The sequence below is a fragment of the Triticum aestivum genome, chromosome 1D, assembly GCF_018294505.1.
Source record: "Triticum aestivum cultivar Chinese Spring chromosome 1D, IWGSC CS RefSeq v2.1, whole genome shotgun sequence".
Lineage (NCBI taxonomy): Eukaryota > Viridiplantae > Streptophyta > Magnoliopsida > Poales > Poaceae > Triticum > Triticum aestivum.
Genome location: NC_057796.1, coordinates 148,842,836 through 148,862,791, shown reverse-complemented (window position 1 = coordinate 148,862,791; position 19,956 = coordinate 148,842,836).

Sequence of the window (19,956 nt, the reverse complement as noted above, 5' to 3'; positions counted from 1 at the left end):
TGTTGGCTAAACAGTGTTGGAGGCTCATTGATAATTATGACTCTCTTTGTGCCAAAGTTCTCAGAGCAAAATACTACCCCTCTGGTGACCTGCTAAATTGTGAACTATAGAAGGGCTCATCCTTTGTGTGGCAAAGTATTTGGTCAGGGGTCCAAACTTTTAAAAAGGGATGCATTTGGAGAGTTGGCAATGGATTGAAAATCAATATTTGGGAGGATTGTTGGATCCCAAATAGTATGTCCAGGAAAATTATCACAGTGCGGGGTTACTGTGTTCTCACTACAGTTAATGAGCTTATAGACCCAGCTACAGGTGAATGGGATGAAGCTTTGATTCGAGACAATTTCTGGCATATTGATGCGGAGAGGATTTTGCAGATTCCAATACATCAGCATGATACAGAGGACTTCATTGCATGGCATCTCACAAAGTCAGGTATCTTCAGTGTCTGGTCTGCGTATTATACGCAATGGGAAGAATGCTATGAATCCAACACTGCAAATCCGATTGGTATTCGAGGCTCCTCACCACACTCAATATGGAAAAAATTGTGGAGTTTGAAGGTACCGGGCAAAGTTAAAAAAATTATATGGAGATGTCTTCATGACGCCATTCCCTGTTTGTGTGTGCTAGCTAATAGACACATTGCCACTTCTGCACAATGTCCTATTTGTTCGAGGTATGCAGAAGATACATCACACCTTTTGTTTAAATGCGAAAGAGCAAAAGAAATCTGGAGTTCACTAGGGCTATATGAAATGATGGCCAATGTGGCAGTACCTGGTCGGTCGGGAGCTGAGATCTTAGAAATTCTCTTATGCGATCAATATACATCAAGAAAAATATGGACAGACTTGATTTACCTGAGCTAATCTCGGTGGCAGCTTGGTATTTTTGGTGGAAGAGGAGGATGATAAGCCGACAAGAACCAGTACAGCCTCCAGTTCAGACGGGTCAGGCGATACAAGCGTTGGCGTTGAACTTTGCGCGTGCGACATGCACACCAACGCCGACACCGCGATTGCTTCAGTGGAAGAAACCCATGCAGAACCAACTGGCGCTAAATGTTGATGCAGCTTATTTGGAGGAATCAAGCACAGGGGCGTGTGGAGCCATTCTGAGGAACAATAGGGGACTATTTGTGGCTGCTTCAACTGCAAAACTTTATCATGTCGCTGATGTTCTCTCTGCTAAAGCTGCAGCCCTGGTTGAAGGCCTGAAGCTTGCTAATACAGTGGGTAGCAATTCTCTTTTGGTACAGTCTGATAGCTTGGTTTTGGTGGAGGCTCTACAAAACAATTCTGGTCACTCAATAGTGGCAGACCCAATTCTTGAAGAGTGTCGATTACTGTTAATTAATTTCGGGAAGGTCGTGATAGAGCATTGTAACTGTGATTGTAATAAGGTAGCTCATGTGCTGGCTCATAATGGACGTGTTGATCCACCAAATTTGTGGTTCGACTCACCTCCGGCTTTTATCCTTGAACTATTAGCTGACGATGTAAGTGTTGTTTAATTTTAATAAAGCTAGCCATGATGGCCTTCCCCTAAAAAAAAGCTGCTCCCAAAATAAACACCAAACAGGACTAGTTTAATTTAGTAAAAAAAAGCCCTCTAGTTTACCTATGGTTTTCTAGTCGTCTCGGCGGCCCGCCGCCCTGAGTTCCTCCCGCCGGCAAAGACAACCGATCACACTCCCTTCAATCCCCATCGACCTCCTCGCATCACTAGGACTGCTCCAAGTCCTTGTTTGTGTCTCTGGTTGCTGAGGCTGGAGGTTCTCCTACGGATGATAGATCAAGACTTCGTGTGAGATGGCTTTTTCTGCGGAAGGATCGGGATCAAAGGGGCTGGTGGATGAAGATCCAAGCAAGCTCCTGGAACGATTGCATTTGCAGGATGACGAAATTGACAAACTAATCTGAGAAGATGAAGTTGATACGACCAAGGAGAAGCCCAAGTGGCTAGCCTTAGTGAAACTGCTGACGGAGAAAAGCTTCAGTCAGAGTGCGCTGATAGGAGACATGCGAGCGGCATGGAACCCTGCTCAGGAGGTAATCTGGAGGAGGATAAATCCAAACCTATTCTCGATTCAGTTCAATTGTTTGGCGGATTGGAATAAGGCTATGCATCAAGGACCTTGGGACTTCAAAGGTTGTGCCCTCTTGTTGACTGAATATGATGGCTTTACATAACCTGAGAAAGTGAAGCTAGATCGACTTGAGAGTTGAGATGTGGTGTCAGATCCACAAACTCCCTGACGGGGTTCTGAAGAACAAACATTTCCTTGAAAATCTTGCGAAACGCATAGGGGAAGTGTAGGAAGTTCAGATTACACTTCCTAACGCATTTGTTGGTGAGTTCATCCGTATCAGAGTAAAGCTTGATGTAAACAAGAAACTCACGCGATTTGTTGGATTCACAGTTAATGGTGAGATGGAATTCTATCAAGTTGAGTTTGAAAAACTCCCTGTTTTCTGCCATGCCTGCGAGAAGATGGGACACTGGCATGATGAGTGTGGTAATGGGGAACATGACGATCAAAGTTTGAATGGGGATCTTTTATCATGGCTCCAATAAGGGGGAGAGGTCGTGGTTGTGGTACTGGTGGTGGTCATGCTTCCGGTACTAGACATGGATACATGGGTGAAAGAGAAGGTGGACGATCAGGTAGAGGCATGGAGGGGAGGTTTGGTGACAGGGCTTGGCGCTGTAATTATGACCTTGCCATGAATCAATATGGTCATGAGGGTTTGGATCTTGATGAAACTGGTAAGGAAGGGAACAAGTCGGATGATGGTAAAGCTATTGTGGTGTGCAACACAGGAAATCAAACCATGCTATGAAAACGGCAAGTTGAGGATAGAACAGCGGTGTCCCCAAGTTCAGGATTACCTGATGGGAGTGGGGTGGTTGCAAACACTGTAGTTCAATTTGAACCAACACCTTTAGGGATCTCAACAGGAGAAGCGGGTGTGAGCATCGCACGGGAAAATAAAAATAGAAAGAAACCGAGGAAACAAGATGATGGTGACTATCCAGAAGAGGATCGGGTGGAGGAAGGATCGGAAAACCAATTGATATCGGTGGCCTCGGATGTCGAGGCTGACCAGAAGCAATGAAAATCCTTAGTTATAATTGTCGTGGCCTTATTGGGTCCCCGCCGGTCCGGGCTCTGCTCAATGTTTTGAAGCGGAATGACCCGGACATTGTGTTTTTGTCGAAAACTCACCTAGATGAGTGGCTGGCATAGTGTATTCGACGTAAAGCTAAACTGGATTTTAAGGAGGTGGTCATTACTGACAGTCGTAGTGGGGGGCTACTAATGATGTGGAAGAAAAAGGTAGATGTGTCTTTACGTTTTAAAACAAAGAATTTTATTGATGTTTATGTTGGAAGAGGGCATGGTAATGTTTGGCGTTTCACTGGTATGTATGGGGAACCAAGATGGCAGGACAAACATCAGACTTGGCAGTTCTTAAGAGATTTACATGCTGCTGTTGACATGCCCTGGCTGGTGATGGTCGAGCTGAACGAAATCTTATACCCCTTTGAGAAGGAAGGGGGAAATCCAAGACCACACCATTTTATGCAAGCGTTCAGAAACGTTCTGGATAACTGTAATCTCTCTGATGTTGGTTTTGTGGGAGAAAATTCACATGACATAGGGGGAGGATACGTGAGCGGCTTGATCGGGCCCTCTCAAATGATCTATGGAGCGAGAAGTTTGGATCTGCGGTTCTGCATAATCTTGATTATAGCAGATCCGACCATCGTCCTATACTCATGAACCTTGATGAGGGGGGTGATCTGGATAATCATGGACCATCAGTATTGCGTTTTGAGGCCAAGTGGTTGAAAGAGGTTCAATTTAGGCATGTGGTGGAAGAGGCCTAGGAACAGGCGGGGGCCAGATTTTCAAATGCTAGTTTGGCAGGAAAACTTGCATGGGTTCATGATTACTTGCATAAATGGGACCATACAGTTTTGCAAAAAACGAAGAAGAGGATCAAGTCAGCACAGAGAGAACTAGAACAGACTATCAGTGGTACTTTATATAACCAAAGTATCAAGAGAGAGAAGGAACTATCTGCTGAAAATGAATGGTTACTTGAGCAAGAGGAGATACATTATGCACAAAGAAGTAGAGTGGATTGGTTAAAGTTTGGTGACAGAAACACTGCCTATTTCCAGAATTTTTCCTCTGCTGGACGTAAAAGAAATATGATCAAGAAACTGAGAGGGGATAATGGGGTCTGGTTGGAAGGGAGCACCGCTCTAAACCCGCATATATCACATTATTTTGAGGGGCTTTTTGCCTCGGATATAAATGGAACCGATCCTGACTTACTTAACAAGGTGACCCCGCGAGTGTCAGATGCTATGAATCACTCATTATTGCAGCCATATTCAGCTGAAGAGGTGAAAAAAACTCTATTTTCCATAGGAGACATGAAAGCTCTGGGTACAGATGGCTTGCCCGCGATCTTTTTTAAAGAGTGTTGGCATCTGTTGGGCGACTCGCTGACAGGAGAACTTCTGGATGCTATGAATAATAAACAAATCCCTGAAGGTTGGAATGACAGTGTGATAGTTCTCATACCGAAAGTGGATGATCCAGAATTAATTACACAATATAGGCCCATCACCTTGTGTAACGTGTTGTATTAGGTAATATCCAAAATGATCGCTCTACGTCTTAAACAGGTGTTGGATGATATTATTTCTCCAGTGCAGAGTGCCTTTGTTCCTGGAAGACTAATTACTGATAACATATTCTTGGCCTATGAAAGTATCAATGCTATTAAAATAAGAAGAAGGGGAAATGGGGTTATTATGCGGTAAAGTTGGACATGCATAAAGCTTATGTCCTAGTAGAATGGAAATTCCTATAGGATATGATGGTTCGACTAGGTTTTCATCAAGAGTTTGTGGAGCTTCTAATGGCGTGTGTACAATCTGCAATAATCAAGAGTTAGGTTTAATAATCAAGAATCATACTCTTTCACCCTAGAGAGTGGGCTTCGCCAGGGAGATCCTTGAAGGAAATATGCCCTAGAGGCAATACTAAAGTTGTTATTTTATATTTCCTTATTCATGATAAAGTTTTTATTATTCATGCTAGAATTGTATTGATCGGAAACTTAAATACATGTGTGAATACATAAACAAATACCGTGTCCCTGGTAAGCCTCTACTAGACTAGCTCGTTGATCAAAGATGGTTAAGATTTCCTAACCATAGACATGTGTTGTCATTTGATAACGGGATCACATCATTAGGAGAATGATGTGATCTTGTCTATCACACCTTCTGAGATACATATACCTTCGACTATGAGATTATGCAACTCCCGGATACCGGAGGAATACCTTGTGTGCTATAAAACGTCACAACGTAACTGGGTGATCATAAAGATGCTCTACAGGTGTCTCAGAAGGTGTTTGTTGAGTTGGCATAGATTGAGATTAGGATTTGTCACTCCGAGTATCGGAGAGGTATCTTTGGGCCCTCTCAGTAATACACATCATAAGAAGCCTTGCAAGCAAAGTGACTAATCAGTTAGTTGCAAGATGATGTATTACGGAACGAGTAAAGAGACTATGAGATTATGCAACTCCCGAATATCGGAGGAACACTTAGTGTGCTATCAAACGTCACAACGTGACTGGGTGATTATAAAGAAGCTCTACAGGTGTCTCCGATGGTATTTGTTGAGTTGGCATAGAACCTTTTGTCACCTCCATAATCGAGAAACATATCCTTATTCCACTAAGGATAATTTTGACCGCTGTCCAGTGATCTACTCCTAGATCACTATTGTACTCCCTTGCCAAAATCAGTGTAGGGTATACAATAGATCTGGTACATAGCATGGCATACTTTATAGAACTTATGGCTGAGGCATAGGGAATGACTTTCATTCTCTTTCTATCTTCTGCCGTGGTCGGGATTTGAGTCCTACTGAATTTCACACCTTGTAACATAGGCAAGAACTCTTTCTTTGACTGTTCCATTTTGAACTACTTCAAAATCTTGTCAAGGTATGTACTCATTAAAAAAACTTATCAAGCGTTTTGATCTATCTCTATAGATCTTGATGCTCAATATGTAAGCAGCTTCACCGAGGTCTTTCTTTGAAAAACTCCTTTCAAACACTCCTTTATGCTTTGCAGAATAATTCTACATTATTTTCGATCAACAATATGTTATTCATATATACTTATCTTTTTTTGCGGGAATTCACATATACTTATCAGAAATGTTGTAGTGCTCCCACTCACTTTCTTGTAAATACAGGCTTCACCGCAAGTCTATATAAAACTATATGCTTTGATCAACCCATCAAAGCGTATATTCCAACTCCGAGATGCTTGCACCAGTCCATAGATGGATCGCTGGAGCTTGCACATTGTTAGCACCTTTAGGATTGACAAAACCTTCTAGTTGCATCATATACAACTCTTCTTTAAGAAATCCATTAAGGAATGTAGTTTTGACATCCATTTGCCAGATTTCATAAAATGTGACAATTTTCTAACATGATTCGGACAGACTTAAGCATCGCTGCAAGTGAGAAAATCTCATCGTAGTCAACACCTTGAACTTTGTCAAAAACCTTTTTCGACAAGTCCAGCTTTGTAGATAGTAACACTACTATCAGCGTCTGTCTTCCTCTTGAAGATCCATTTATTTTCTATGGCTTGCCGATCATCGGGCAAGTCAACCAAAGTCCAAACATTGTTCTCATACATGGATCCCATCTCAGATTTCATGGCCTCAAGCCATTTTGTGGAATCTGGGCTCACCATCGCTTCCTCATAGTTCGTAGGTTCGTCATGGTCAAGTAACATGACCTCCAAAACAGGATTACCGTACCACTCTGGTGCGGATCTCACTCTGGTTGACCTACGAGGTTCGGTAGTAACTTGATCCGAAGCTTCATGATCATCATCATTAACTTCCACACTAATTGGTGTAAGCATCACTGGAACTGATTTCAGTGATGAACTACTTTCCAATTCGGGAGAAGGTACAGTTACCTCATCAAGTTCTACTTTCCTCCCACTCACTTCTTTCGAGAGAAACTCCTTCTCTAGAAAGGATCCATTCTTAGCAACGAATATCTTGCCTTCGGATCTGTGATAGAAGGTGTACCCAACAGTAACTTTTGGGTATCCTATGAAGACGCACTTTTCCGATTTGGGTTTGAGCTTATCAGGATGAAACTTTTCACATAAGCATCGCAACCCCAAACTGTAAGAAACGACAGCTTAGGTTTCTTGCTAAACCACAGTTCATAAGGTGTCATCTCAACGGATTTAGATGGTGCCCTTTTTAACGTGAATGCAGCTGTCTCTAATGCATAACCCCAAAACGATAGTGGTAAATTGGTAAGAAACATCATAGATTGCACTATATCCAATAAAGTACGGTTATGACGTTCGGACACACCATTATGCTGTGGTGTTCCAGGTGGCATGAGTTTGTGAAACTATTCCACATTGTTTTAATTGAAGGCCAAACTCATAACTCAAATATTTTTCCTTGGCGATCATATCGTAGAAACTTTTATTTTCTTGTTTACGATGATTCTCCACTTCACTCTGAAATTCTTTGAACTTTTCAAATGTTTCAGACTCGTGTTTTATCAAGTAGACATACTCATATCTGCTCAAATCATCTGTGAAGGTCAGAAAATAATGATACTTGCCGCGAGCCTCAACACTCATCGGATACATCAGTATGTATTATTTCCAATAAGTCAGTTGCTCGCTCCATTGTTCCGGAGAACGGAGTTTTTAGTCATCTTGCCCATAAGGCATGGTTCGCAAGCATGAAGTGATTCATAATCAATTGATTCCAAAATCCCATCATCGTGGAGTTTCTTCATGCGCTTTACACCAATATGACCTAAACGGCAGTGCCACAAATAAGTTGCACTATCATTATTAACTTTGCATCTTTTGGCTTCAATATTATGAATATGTGTATTACTATGATCGAGATCCAACAAACCATTTTCATTGGGTGTATGACCATAGAAGGTTTTATTCATCTAAACAGAACAACAATTATTCTCTAACTTAAATGAATAACCGTATTGCAATAAACATGATCAAATCATATTCATGCTCAATGCAAACACCAAATAACACTTATTTAGGTTCAACACTACTCCTGAAAGTATAGGGAGTGTATGTAACGCCCCGTGACCGACGCTCCAGACGCCTTCCATATTTTTCGTTATCGTCGTGTGTTTATTATGTTTGTTGCATTACCATAATTATTTTTGCATATTTCATTCCTATATGTCTATGCCATGACCATGTCGAATGCCATTATCATATTTTGCATTGCATCATGATCATCTTGCTTGTTGTTGCATGTGCATTTTATTTGTGTATGTCATGGTGTGATCTCTTTCTCTTCATCTCCATTGCTATTGGCATCTTCACCCTTCAAGTTAGTCCATCTCCAAGCAAACCCCATCTCCTTCTTCCTTTCTTCTAAATTCTAGCCATTTACTCGAGTGACAATTTTCCTGCCTCAAATAATGTTCACTCTTTCCGTATAAATCCAACATGTTTCATTTAACCTTTCTGTCAAGTTTCAGCTCTTTTGAAGATGATTTGATTCGGTTCAAAAATGACTCAAGTTTGAAGTTAATTCAAACTTGGTTTATTTTTCTACCTCTAAAAATGGCCAAAGCAATTTATTCAAATAGTTCATATCTCCAGGAGTTCATATTAATTCTCATCCTTGCTTCTACCTTCTCCATGCTCTCTGTTCTTTTCTGTAATTATTTCCTGTCTGAAGGAATTCAGGAAAAGGGCTGCAGCAGCTCAACGCAGCAGAGAGCGGCCCAGCAGCGCGCAGCCCAGCAGACCCGCAGCCCAATTCCATCCCCTGGTAAAATTCCCACGCGGAAACTGTTTACCCCTTCCCCGGACCCACCTGTCATTCTCTCTTCCCCTCCTTTTCTTCCACCTCACGCCCTCCCTCTCTCTCACAGTAACTCTGCAACCCACACACGCCATGGCCACCATGGCCGAGCCAGCCGTGCCCTATTTAACCCCTCTTGGCGTCCGAGCCCTCCTAGGGTTTCCCTCCCCTTCCTCCGCCGCAGCCGCAGGTTAGTTGCCCACGAGAGCCGTCGCCCCATCGTTCCCGAGCGAGACAGAGAGTGCGAGCTCGACCCCGGCGTTCCTCCAGAGGATCCAGACGTAACCTCAGTGTACATCCTCTTCCCCTGCGTTGTCTACATCGCCTGCGACCACCACGGCGACGCGGGACGTCAAGACGGCGTCGCTGGCATCCTCTTCTTCCCCAACGGCCACCGCACCTTCTCCACCGTTTCGGGTCGGCTCCTACCGCCTCTCGTCAATCTAGGCGCACCGCGTGCCTGTGGTGAGCACGCTCTTCCCATGCACCACTTTTCCCCCTCGTTTCCTCCCTGTCTCGCGCGAATCAACCGGAGCCCGAGGCACTTCGGCCATGGCATGGTCTCTGGCGAAGTTTCGGTGACCCTCTGCTCGGGTGTTGGTACTTTTAGGCCAGCAGGGTCCTGTAGATGCGTTCTTGTTCGAGAATCCTCTCGTTTGCCTGCTCTAGCCGATCCACGGTAGCAGCCCAAGGCGCACCACCGCGGAACCCCGTCATCGGCGAGGAATCCGTCCACTTCCCGTTGCATGCTTGGTACGAATGGGTTCATCCCGTTGCGTAGCTTCCATCCGCGCCCTCCGTCGTGTGTTTTGGTTGCCGGAACAGCTCCGACGAGCTCCTCCGCCGCTTTCTGTGCACATCGCCACCTCCTCTGTTTTTCTCTGCTTCAGCACGCACACGACACCGGCGAGCAGCAGTCGTTCGTCCCTGCCTTGCGCATCCACACCTACACCCTCGCGTCGTTGCTTCACCACGCGCACCCTGGCATGTTTCCGCACCCCCGCCGGTCCTCTGCAACCACAGCAGGGGTTGCTGCTGGCTCCCGTCGCCGGCGAGTCCCCGTGCGCACGCTTCAGTTTTGGTCCTGGTCGCGATGCGCATACGCCTTATCATCTGCCGATCTCCCTTGGCATCACGAACACATAGCTAGCCCAGTGGCTGGCACAGCCACTATCCATCCGAGGGGTCTGGGGTTCGAGTCCCAGGAGCCCCAATTTTTGCTCTGTTTTTCCTTTACTGTTGCACGCACACACCCATAGCCGGTTGGGCCCGATTCCAGTTCTGGGCCGCTGCACTATGTTGCTTCTGGCCCGCGTATGTGTTTTTTTTCTGCTGTGTGATTTTAGCATTTTCCAGTGCATGCATATTTACAGAAATGCCATCATTTTGAATTGTGCATAGCTAGATATCCATGCATCCAAATAGATCATGTCATATATGTAAAATGCTCAGATTTTCCTCTACTTTTATAATCTGCAACTTTCATCCATGTTTAAAATGCTGTTTGTTTAAATTTGCATAAATGCCATGTTAAAATGATTTATTTCATAACTAAATAACCGTAGCTCCGAATTAAATAAACTTGATATGTAAATGGGGTAGAAAAATGCCTAGTTTAACATGGTGCACTTTATTTTGCTGTTTAACAGCATTAAAATTGTGTTTATGGCAGAACAGTACCAAATCTAAAATATGCACATGGGGATTTACCGGAATTGTTGTTTATTGTTCCGGCCTCATTTAAACTTGCCTAAATAGTTAGTTTACTTATGCTTCACCTCTTGCCATGTTAATCAACATTTAATATTGTTGGGTACATAAACGAGAGAGAACTAAATATTAAATGTGGTGTTTCTCCAATATGCAACCCGTTGCAAATTGAGCTCAACTTAACTTGTAGTATTGTTTGTGCACTTTGTCATGCCATGCCTCTTTAAACCGGACATGCATCATACTTGATTGTGCATCATGCCATGTTTATGTGATGGTTGTTTATCATGTTGTTTGCTTCTTTCCGGTGTTGCTTCTTCGGGTTAGTTCCGATAACGTCGCGTTTGTGAGGATTTGTTCGACTTCGTCCGTTTGTCTTCTTCATGGACTCGTTCTTCTTCCTTGCGGGATCTCAGGCAAGATGACCATACCCTCGAAATCACTTCTATCTTTGCTTGCTAGTTGTTCGCTCTATCGCTATGTTGCGCTACCTACCACTTGTTATATCATGCCTCCCATATTACCATGTCAAGCCTCTAACCCACATTTCCCAGCAAACCGTTGTTTGGCTATGTTACCACTTTTGCTCAGCCCCTCTTATAGCGTTGTTAGTTGCAGGTGAAGATGAAGTTTGTTCCTTGTTGGAACATGGATGTGTTGGGATATCACAATATCTCTTATCTTAATTAATGCATCTATATACTTGGTAAAGGGTGGAAGGCTCGGCCTTATGCCTGGTGTTTTGTTCCACTCTTGCCTCCCTAGTTTCCGTCATACCGGTGTTATGTTCCTTGATTTTTGCGTTCCTAACGCGGTTGGGTGATTTATGGGACCCCCTTGATAGTTCGCTTTGAATAAAACTCCTCCAGCAAGGCCCAACCTTGGTTTTAACATTTGCCACCTAAGCCTTTTTCCCTTGGGTTCTGCAGACTCAAGGGTCATCTTTATTTTAGACCCCCCAGGGCCAGTGCTCCTTCGAGTGTTGGTCCGAACCGAGCTGCCTGCGGGGCCACCTTGGGGAAACTTGAGGGCTGGTTTTACTCGTAGCTAGACTCATCCGGTGTTGCCCTGAGAACGAGATATGTGCAGCTCCTATCGGGATTTGTCGGCACATTGGGCGGCTTTGCTGATCTGGTTTTACCATTGTCGAAATGTCTTGTAAACCGGGATTCCGAGACTGATCGGGTCTTCCCGGGAGAAGGAATATCCTTCGTTGACCGTGAGAGCTTATAATGGGCTAAGTTGGGACACCCCTGCAGGGTATTATCTTTCGAAAGCCGTGCCCGCGGTTATGTGGCAGATGGGAATTTGTTAATGTCCGGTTGTAGAGAACTTGACACTTGACTTAATTAAAACGCATCAACCGCGTGTGTAGCCGTGATGGTCTCTTTTCGGCGGAGTCCGGGAAGAGAACACGGCTTTTGGGTTATGTTTGACGTAAGTAGGAGTTCAGGATCACTTCTTGATCATTACTAGTTGACGACCGTTCCGTTGCTCCTCTTCTCGCTCTTATTTGCGTATGTTAGCCACCATATATGCTTAGTGCTTGCTGCAGCTCCACCTCACTACCTTCTCCTACCCATAAGCTTAAATAGTCTTGATCTTGTGGGTGTGAGATTCCTGAGTCCTCGTGACTCACAGATACTTCCAAACAGTTGCAGGTGCCGAGGATACCAGTGCAAGTGATGCTACCGAACTCAAGTGGGAGTTCGACGAGGACCTTGGTCGTTACTATGTTTCATTTCCTGATGATCAGTAGTGGAGCCCAGTTGGGACGATCGGGGATCTAGCATTTGGGGTTGTCTTCTTTTATTTTGGTTCCGTAGTCGGACCTATGTGTGTACTCTGTTTGATGTATGATTTATTTATGTATTGTGTGAAGTGGCGATTGTAAGCCAACTCTTTATCCCATTCTTGTTCATTACATGGGATTGTGTGAAGATGACCCTTCTTGCGACAAAACCACAATGCGGTTATGCCTCTAAGTCGTGCCTCGACACATGGGAGATATAGCCGCGTCGTGGGTGTTACAGTGTACGATGATGATCATATCAATCTTGGAACTACTTCCAACACACATCGTCACCTCGCCCTTAACTAGTTTCCGTTCATTCTGCAACTCCCGTTTTGAGTTACTACTCTTAGCAACTGAACTAGTATCAAATACTGAGGGGTTGCTATAAACACTAGTAAAGTACACATCAATAACATGTATATCAAATATACCTATGTTCACTTTGCCATCCTTCTTATCCGCCAATTACTTGGGGTAGTTCCGCTTCCAGTGACCAGTCCCTTTGCAGTAGAAGCACTTAGTCTCAGGCTTAGGTCCAGACTTGGGTTTCTTCACTCGAGCAGCAACTTGCTTGCCGTTCTTCTTGAAGTTCCCCTTCTTCCCTTTGCCCCTTTTCTTGAAACTAGTGATCTTGTCAACCATCAACACTCGATGTTTTTCTTGATTTCTACCTTCGCCGATTTTAGCATCGCGAAGAGCTTGGGAATTGTTTTTCATCATCCCTTGCACATTATAGTTCATCACGAAGTTCTAGTAACTTGGTGATAGTGACTAGAGAACTTTGTCAATTACTATCTTATCTGGAAGATTAACTCCCACTTGATTCAAGCAATTGTAGTACCCAGACAATCTGAGCACATGCTCACTGATTGAGCTATTCTCCTCCATCTTTTAGGCAAAGTACTGTCAGAGGTCTCATACCTCTCGACACGGGCATGAGTCTGAAATACTAATTTCAACTCTTGGAACATCTCATATGCTCCATGGCGTTTCAAAAACGTCTTTGAAGCCCCGATTCTAAGCCGCAAAGCATGGTGCACTAAACTATCAAGTAGTCATCATATTGAGCTAGCCAAACGTTCAAAACATCTGCATCTGCTCCTGCAATAGGTTTGTCACCTAGCGGTGCATCAAGGACATAATTCTTCCGTGGAGCAATGAGGATAGTCCTCAGATCACGGATCCAATTCGCATCATTGCTACTAACATTTTTCAACTTAGTTTTCTCTAGGAACATATCAAAAAATAAAACAAGGGAGCTAAACGCGAGCTATTGATCTACAACATAGATATGCTAATACTACGAGGACTAAGTTCATGATAAATTAAAGTTCAATTAATCATATTACTTAAGAACTCCCACTTAGATAGACATCCCTCTAATCATCTAAGTGATCACGTGATCCAAATCAACTAAACCATAACCGATCATCACGTGAAATGGAGTAGTTTTCAATGGTGAACATCACTATGTTGATCATATCTTCTATATGATTCACGCTCGACCTTTCGGTCTCAGTGTTCCGAGGCCATATCTGCATATGCTAGGCTCGTCAAGTTTAACCTGAGTATTCCGCGTGTGCAAAACTGTCGTGCACCCGTTGTAGATGGACGTAGAGCTTATCACACCCGATCATCACATGGTGTCTGGGCACGATGAACTTTGGCAACGGTGCATACTCAGGGAGAACACTTTTATCTTGAAATTTAGTGAGAGATCATCTTATAATGCTACCGCCGAACTAAGCAAAATAAGATGTATAAAAGATAAGCATCACCTGCAATCATAATATGTGACATGATATGGCCATCATCATCTTGTGCCTTTGATCTCCATCTCCAAAGCATCGTCATGATCTCCATCGTCACCGGCATGAAACCATGATCTCCATCATCTTGATCTATATCAATGTGTCGTCAGATGGTCGTCTCGCAAACTATTGCTCTTGCAACTATTGCTATCGCATAGCGATAAAGTAAAGCAATTATTTGGCGCTTGCATCTTATGCAATAGAGAGACAACCATAAGGCTTTTCCCAGTTGCCGATAACTTCAACAAAACATGATCATCTCATACAACAACTTATATCTTCATCACGTATTGACCGTATCACATCACAACATGCCCTGCAAAAACAAGTTAGACGTCCTCTACTTTGTTGTTGCAAGTTTTACATGGCTGCTACGGGCTGAGCAAGAACCGTTCTTACCTACGCGTCAAAACCACAACGCTAGTTCGTCAAGTTAGTGTTGTTTTAACCTTCTCAAGGACCGGGCGTAGCCACACTCGGTTCAACCAAAGTTGGAGAAACTGACACCCGCTACTCACCTGTGTGCATAGCACGGCGATAAAACCAGTCTCGCGTAAGCATACGCGTAATGTCGGTCCGGGCCGCTTCATCCAACAATACCGCCAAACCAAAGTATGACATGCTGGTAAGCAGTATGACTTGTATTGCCCACAACTCACTTGTGTTCTACTCGTGCATATGACATCTACGCATAAAACCAGGCTCTGATGCCACTGTTGGGGAACGTAGTAATTTCAAAAAAAATCCTACGCACACGCAAGATCATGGTGATGCATAGCAACGAGAGGGGAGAGTGTTGTCCATGTACCCTCGTAGACCGAAAGCGGAAGCGTTAGCACAACGTGGTTGATGTAGTCGTACGTCTTCACGATCCGACCGATCAAGTACCGAACACACGGCACCTCCGAGTTTAGCACACGTTCAGCCCGATGATGTCCCTCGAACTCCGATACAGCCGAGTGTTGAGGGAGAGTGTCGTCAGCACGACGGCATGGTGACGATGATGATGTTCTACCGACGTAGGGCTTCGCCTAAGCACCGCTATAGTATTATCGAGGTGGACTATGGTGGAGGGGGAAACCGCACACGGCTAAAAGATCAAACGATCAATTGTTGTGTCTCCAAGGGGTGCCCCCTCCCCGTATATAATGGAGTGGAGGAGGGGGGGCGGTCCTCTCTATGGCGCGCCCTAGGAGGAGTCCTACTCCCACCGGGAGTAGGATTCCCCCCCTTCCAAGTAGTAGGAGTAGGAGTCAAGGAAAGGGGAGAGGGAAGAGAAGGAAGGAGGGGGTGCAGCCCCTCCCCCTAGTCCAATTCGGACTAGGCCTTGGGGGCCGCCCAGCCTCTCCTCTCTCTTTCCCCTAAAGCCCAATAAGGCCCATATACTCCCCGGCGAATTCCCGTAACTCTCCGGTACTCCAAAAAATACCCGAATCACTCGGAACCTTTTCGATGTCCGAATATAGTCGTCCAATATATCGATCTTTATGTCTCGACCATTTCGAGACTCCTCGTCATGTCCCCGATCTCATCCGGGACTCCGAACTACCTTCGGTACATCAAAACACATAAACTCATAATATAACCGTCATCGAACTTTAAGCGTGCGGACCCTACGGGTTCGAGAAAAATGTAGACATGACCGAGACACGTCTCCGATCAATAACCAATAGCGGAACCTGGATGCTCATATTGGCTCCCACATATTCTACGAAGATCTTTATCGGTCAGACCGCATAACAACATATGTTGTTCCCTTTGTCATCAGTATGTTACTTGCCCGAGATTCGATCGTCGGTATCTCAATACCTAGTTCAATCTTGTTACCGGCAAGTCTCTTTACTCGTTCCGTAATACATCATCCCGCAACTAACTCATTAGTTACAATGCTTGCAAGGCTTATAGTGATGTGCATTACTGAGTGGGCCCAGAGATACCTCTCCGACAATCGGAGTGACAAATCCTAATCTCGAAATACGCCAACCCAACAAGTACCTTCGGAGACACCTGTAGAGTACCTTTATAATCACCTAGTTACGTTGTGACGTTTGGTAGCACACAAAGTGTTCCTCCGGTAAACGGGAGTTGCATAATCTCATAGTCATAGGAACATGTATAAGTCATGAAGAAAGCAATAGCAGAATACTAAACGATCAAGTGCTAAGCTAACGGAATGGGTCAAGTCAATCACATCATTCTCCTAATGATATGATCCCGTTAATCAAATGACAAATCATGTCTATGGCTAGGAAACATAACCATCTTTGATTAACGAGCTAGTCAAGTAGAGGCATACTAGTGACACTCTGTTTGTCTATGTATTCACACAAGTATTATGTTTCCGGTTAATACAATTCTAGCATGAATGATAAACATTTATCATGAAATAAGGAAATAAATAATAACTTTATTATTGCCTCTAGGGCATATTTCCTTCACAAGACCCATCCGTTAGATTAGCACTATGATCATTTACTTTATTGCTATTGCTTTCTTCATGACTTATACATGTTCCTATGACTATGAGATTATGCAACTCCCGAACATCGGAGGAACACTTAGTGTGCTATCAAACGTCAGAACGTAACTGGGTGATTATAAAGAAGCTCTAGAGGTGTCTCCGATGGTATTTGTTGAGTTGGCATAGATCGAGATTAGGATTTGTCACTCCGATTGTCGGAGAGGTATCTCTAGGCCCTCTCAGTAATACACATCACTATAAGCCTTGCAAGCAATGTGACTAATGAGTTAGTTGCGGGATGATGCATTACGGAACGAGTAAAGAGACTTGCCGGTAACGAGATTGAACTAGGTATGGTGATACCGACGATCGAATCTCGGGCAAGTAACATACCGATGACAAAGGGAACAACGTATGTTGTTATGCGGTTTGACCGATAAAGATCTTCGTAGAATATGTAGGAGCCAATATGAGCATCCAGGTTCCGCTATTGGTTATTGACCGGAGATGTGTATCGGTCATGTCTACATAGTTCTCGAACCCGTAGGGTCCGCACGCTTAAAGTTCGATGATGATTTGTATTATGAGTTTATGTGATTTGATGACCGAAGGTTGTTCGGAGTCTCAGATGAGATCACGGACATGATGAGGAGTCTCGAAATGGTCGAGACATAAAGATTGATATATTGGACCATGTTATTCGGACACCGGAAGTGTTCCGGATAGTTTCGGGTAAAATCGGAGTGCCGGAGGGGTTACCGAAACCCCCCGGGGGAACTAATGGGCCACCATGGGCTCTATTGGTGAGAGAGGAGGGCAGCCAGGGCAGGCCGCGTCCCCCCCTTGGAGTCTGAATTGGACAAGGGAAGGGGGGCTCCCCCCTTTCCTACTCCCTCTCCTTCCTTCCCCCTCTCTCCCTCTTGGTGGAGTCCTACTAGGACTTGGAGTCCTAGTAGGACTCCCCTAGGACTCCCCTCCTTGGGCGCGCCCCCTAGGGCCGCCCAGCCTCCTCCCTCCCTCCTTTATATATGTCAGGAGGGGGGCACCCTAGAACACACAAGTTGATCTTTTAGCCATGTGTGGTGCCCCCTCCACAGAAACACACCTCGGTCGTATCGTCGTAGTGGTTAGGCGAAGCCCTGCGCCGGTACATTCATCATCACCGTCACCACACCGTCGTGCTGAAGAAACTCTCCCTCGGCCTCAACTGGATCAAGACTTCCAGGGACGTCACTGGGCTGAACGTGTGCAGATCGCGGAGGTGCCGTGCGTTCGGTACTTGGATCGGTTGGATCGCGAAGACGTTCGACTACATCAACCGCGTTACTAAACGCTTCCGCTTTTGGTCTACGAGGGTACGTGGGCACACTCTCCCCGCTCGTTGCTATGATTCTCCTAGATAGATCTTGCGTGATCGTAGGAATTTTTTTGAAACAATACGTTCCCCAACAGTTCTGCCAGGGAAACTTCCCTCACGGAGAGGGAAATCATCGTCATCATCGTCACCAACGATCCTCTCATCGAGAGGGGAACAATCTCCATAAACATCTTCACCATACCATCTCCTCTCAAACCCTAATTCATCTCTTATATCCGATCTTTGTCTCAAAACCTCAGATTGGTACCTGTGGGTTGCTAGTAGTGTTGATTACTCCTTGTAGTTCATGCTAGTTGGTTTATTCGGTGGAAGATCATATGTTCAGATCCTTAATGATAATTATTACTCCTCTGATTATGAACATGAATATTCTTTGTGAGTAGTTACGTTTGTTCCTGAGGACATGAGAGAAGTCTTGTTATAAGTAATCATGTGAATTTGGTATTCGTTCGATATTTTGATGAGATGCATGTTGTCTCTCCTCTAGTGGTGTTATGTGAACATCGACTACATGACACTTCACCATTATTTGGGCCTAGGGGAAGGCATTGGGAAGTAATAAGTAGATGATGGGTTGCTAGAGTGACAGAATCTTAAACCCTAGTTTATGCGTTGCTTCGTAAGGGGCTGATTTGGATCCACGTGTTTCATGCTATGGTTAAATTTATCTTAATTCTTCTTTCGTAGTTGTGGATGCTTGCGAGAGGGGTTAATCATAAGTGGGAGGCTTGTCCAAGTAAGGACAGCACCCAAGCACCGGTCCACCCACATATCAAATTATCAAAGTAACGAACATGAATCATATGAGCATGATGAAAAGTAACTTGACAGTAATTCCCATGTGTCCTCGGGAGCGCTTTGCTTTATATAAGAGTTTGTCCAGGATTGTCCTTTGCTATAAAAAGGATTGGGCCACCTTGTTGCACCTTTGTTACTCTTGTTACTTGTTACCCATTACGAATTATCATATCACACAACTATCTGTTACGGATAATTTCAGTGCTTGCAGAGAATACCTTACTGAAAACCGCTTGTCATTTCCTTCTGCTCCTCGTTGGGTTCGACACTCTTACTTATCGAAAGGACTACGATAGATCCCCTATACTTGTGGGTCATCAAGATCTTTTCTGGTGCCGTTGCCGGGGAGTGAAGCGCCTTTGGTAAGGAAACATTTATATAGTGTGCTGAAATTTACTATCACTTGTTACTATGGAAAATAATCCTTTGAGGGGCTTGTTCGGGGTATCTTCACCCCGACCGAAAGAGCAAAGACTTTCCCCTCAACCTACTGCACCTACTAAAAATATTTATTATGAAATTCTTTCGGGTATGATAGAGAAACTGCTAGCTAATCCTTATGCAGGAGACGGAACATTACATCCTGATATGCATCTAATCTATGTGGATGAAGTTTGTGGATTATTTAAGTTAGCAGGTTTGCCCGAGGATGAAGTCAAGAAGAAGGTCTTCCCTTTTTCTTTGAAGGAGAAGGCATTGACATGGTATAGGCTATGCGATGATATTGGGACTTGGAACTACAATCGATTGAAATTGGAATTTCATCAGAAGTTTTATCCTATGCATCTAGTACATCGTGATCGGAATTATATTTATAATTTTTGGCCTCGTGAAGGAGAAAGTATCGCTCAAGCTTGGGGGAGGCTTAAGCCAATGTTATATTCATGCCCCAGTCATGAGCCCTCAAGAGAAATTATTATTCAAAATTTTTATGCTCGGCTTTCTCATAATGATCAATCCATGCTCGATACTTCTTGTACTGGTTCTTTTATGAAGAAGACTATTGAATTCAAATGGGATTTACTGGAAAGAATTTTACGCAACTCTGAAGATTGGG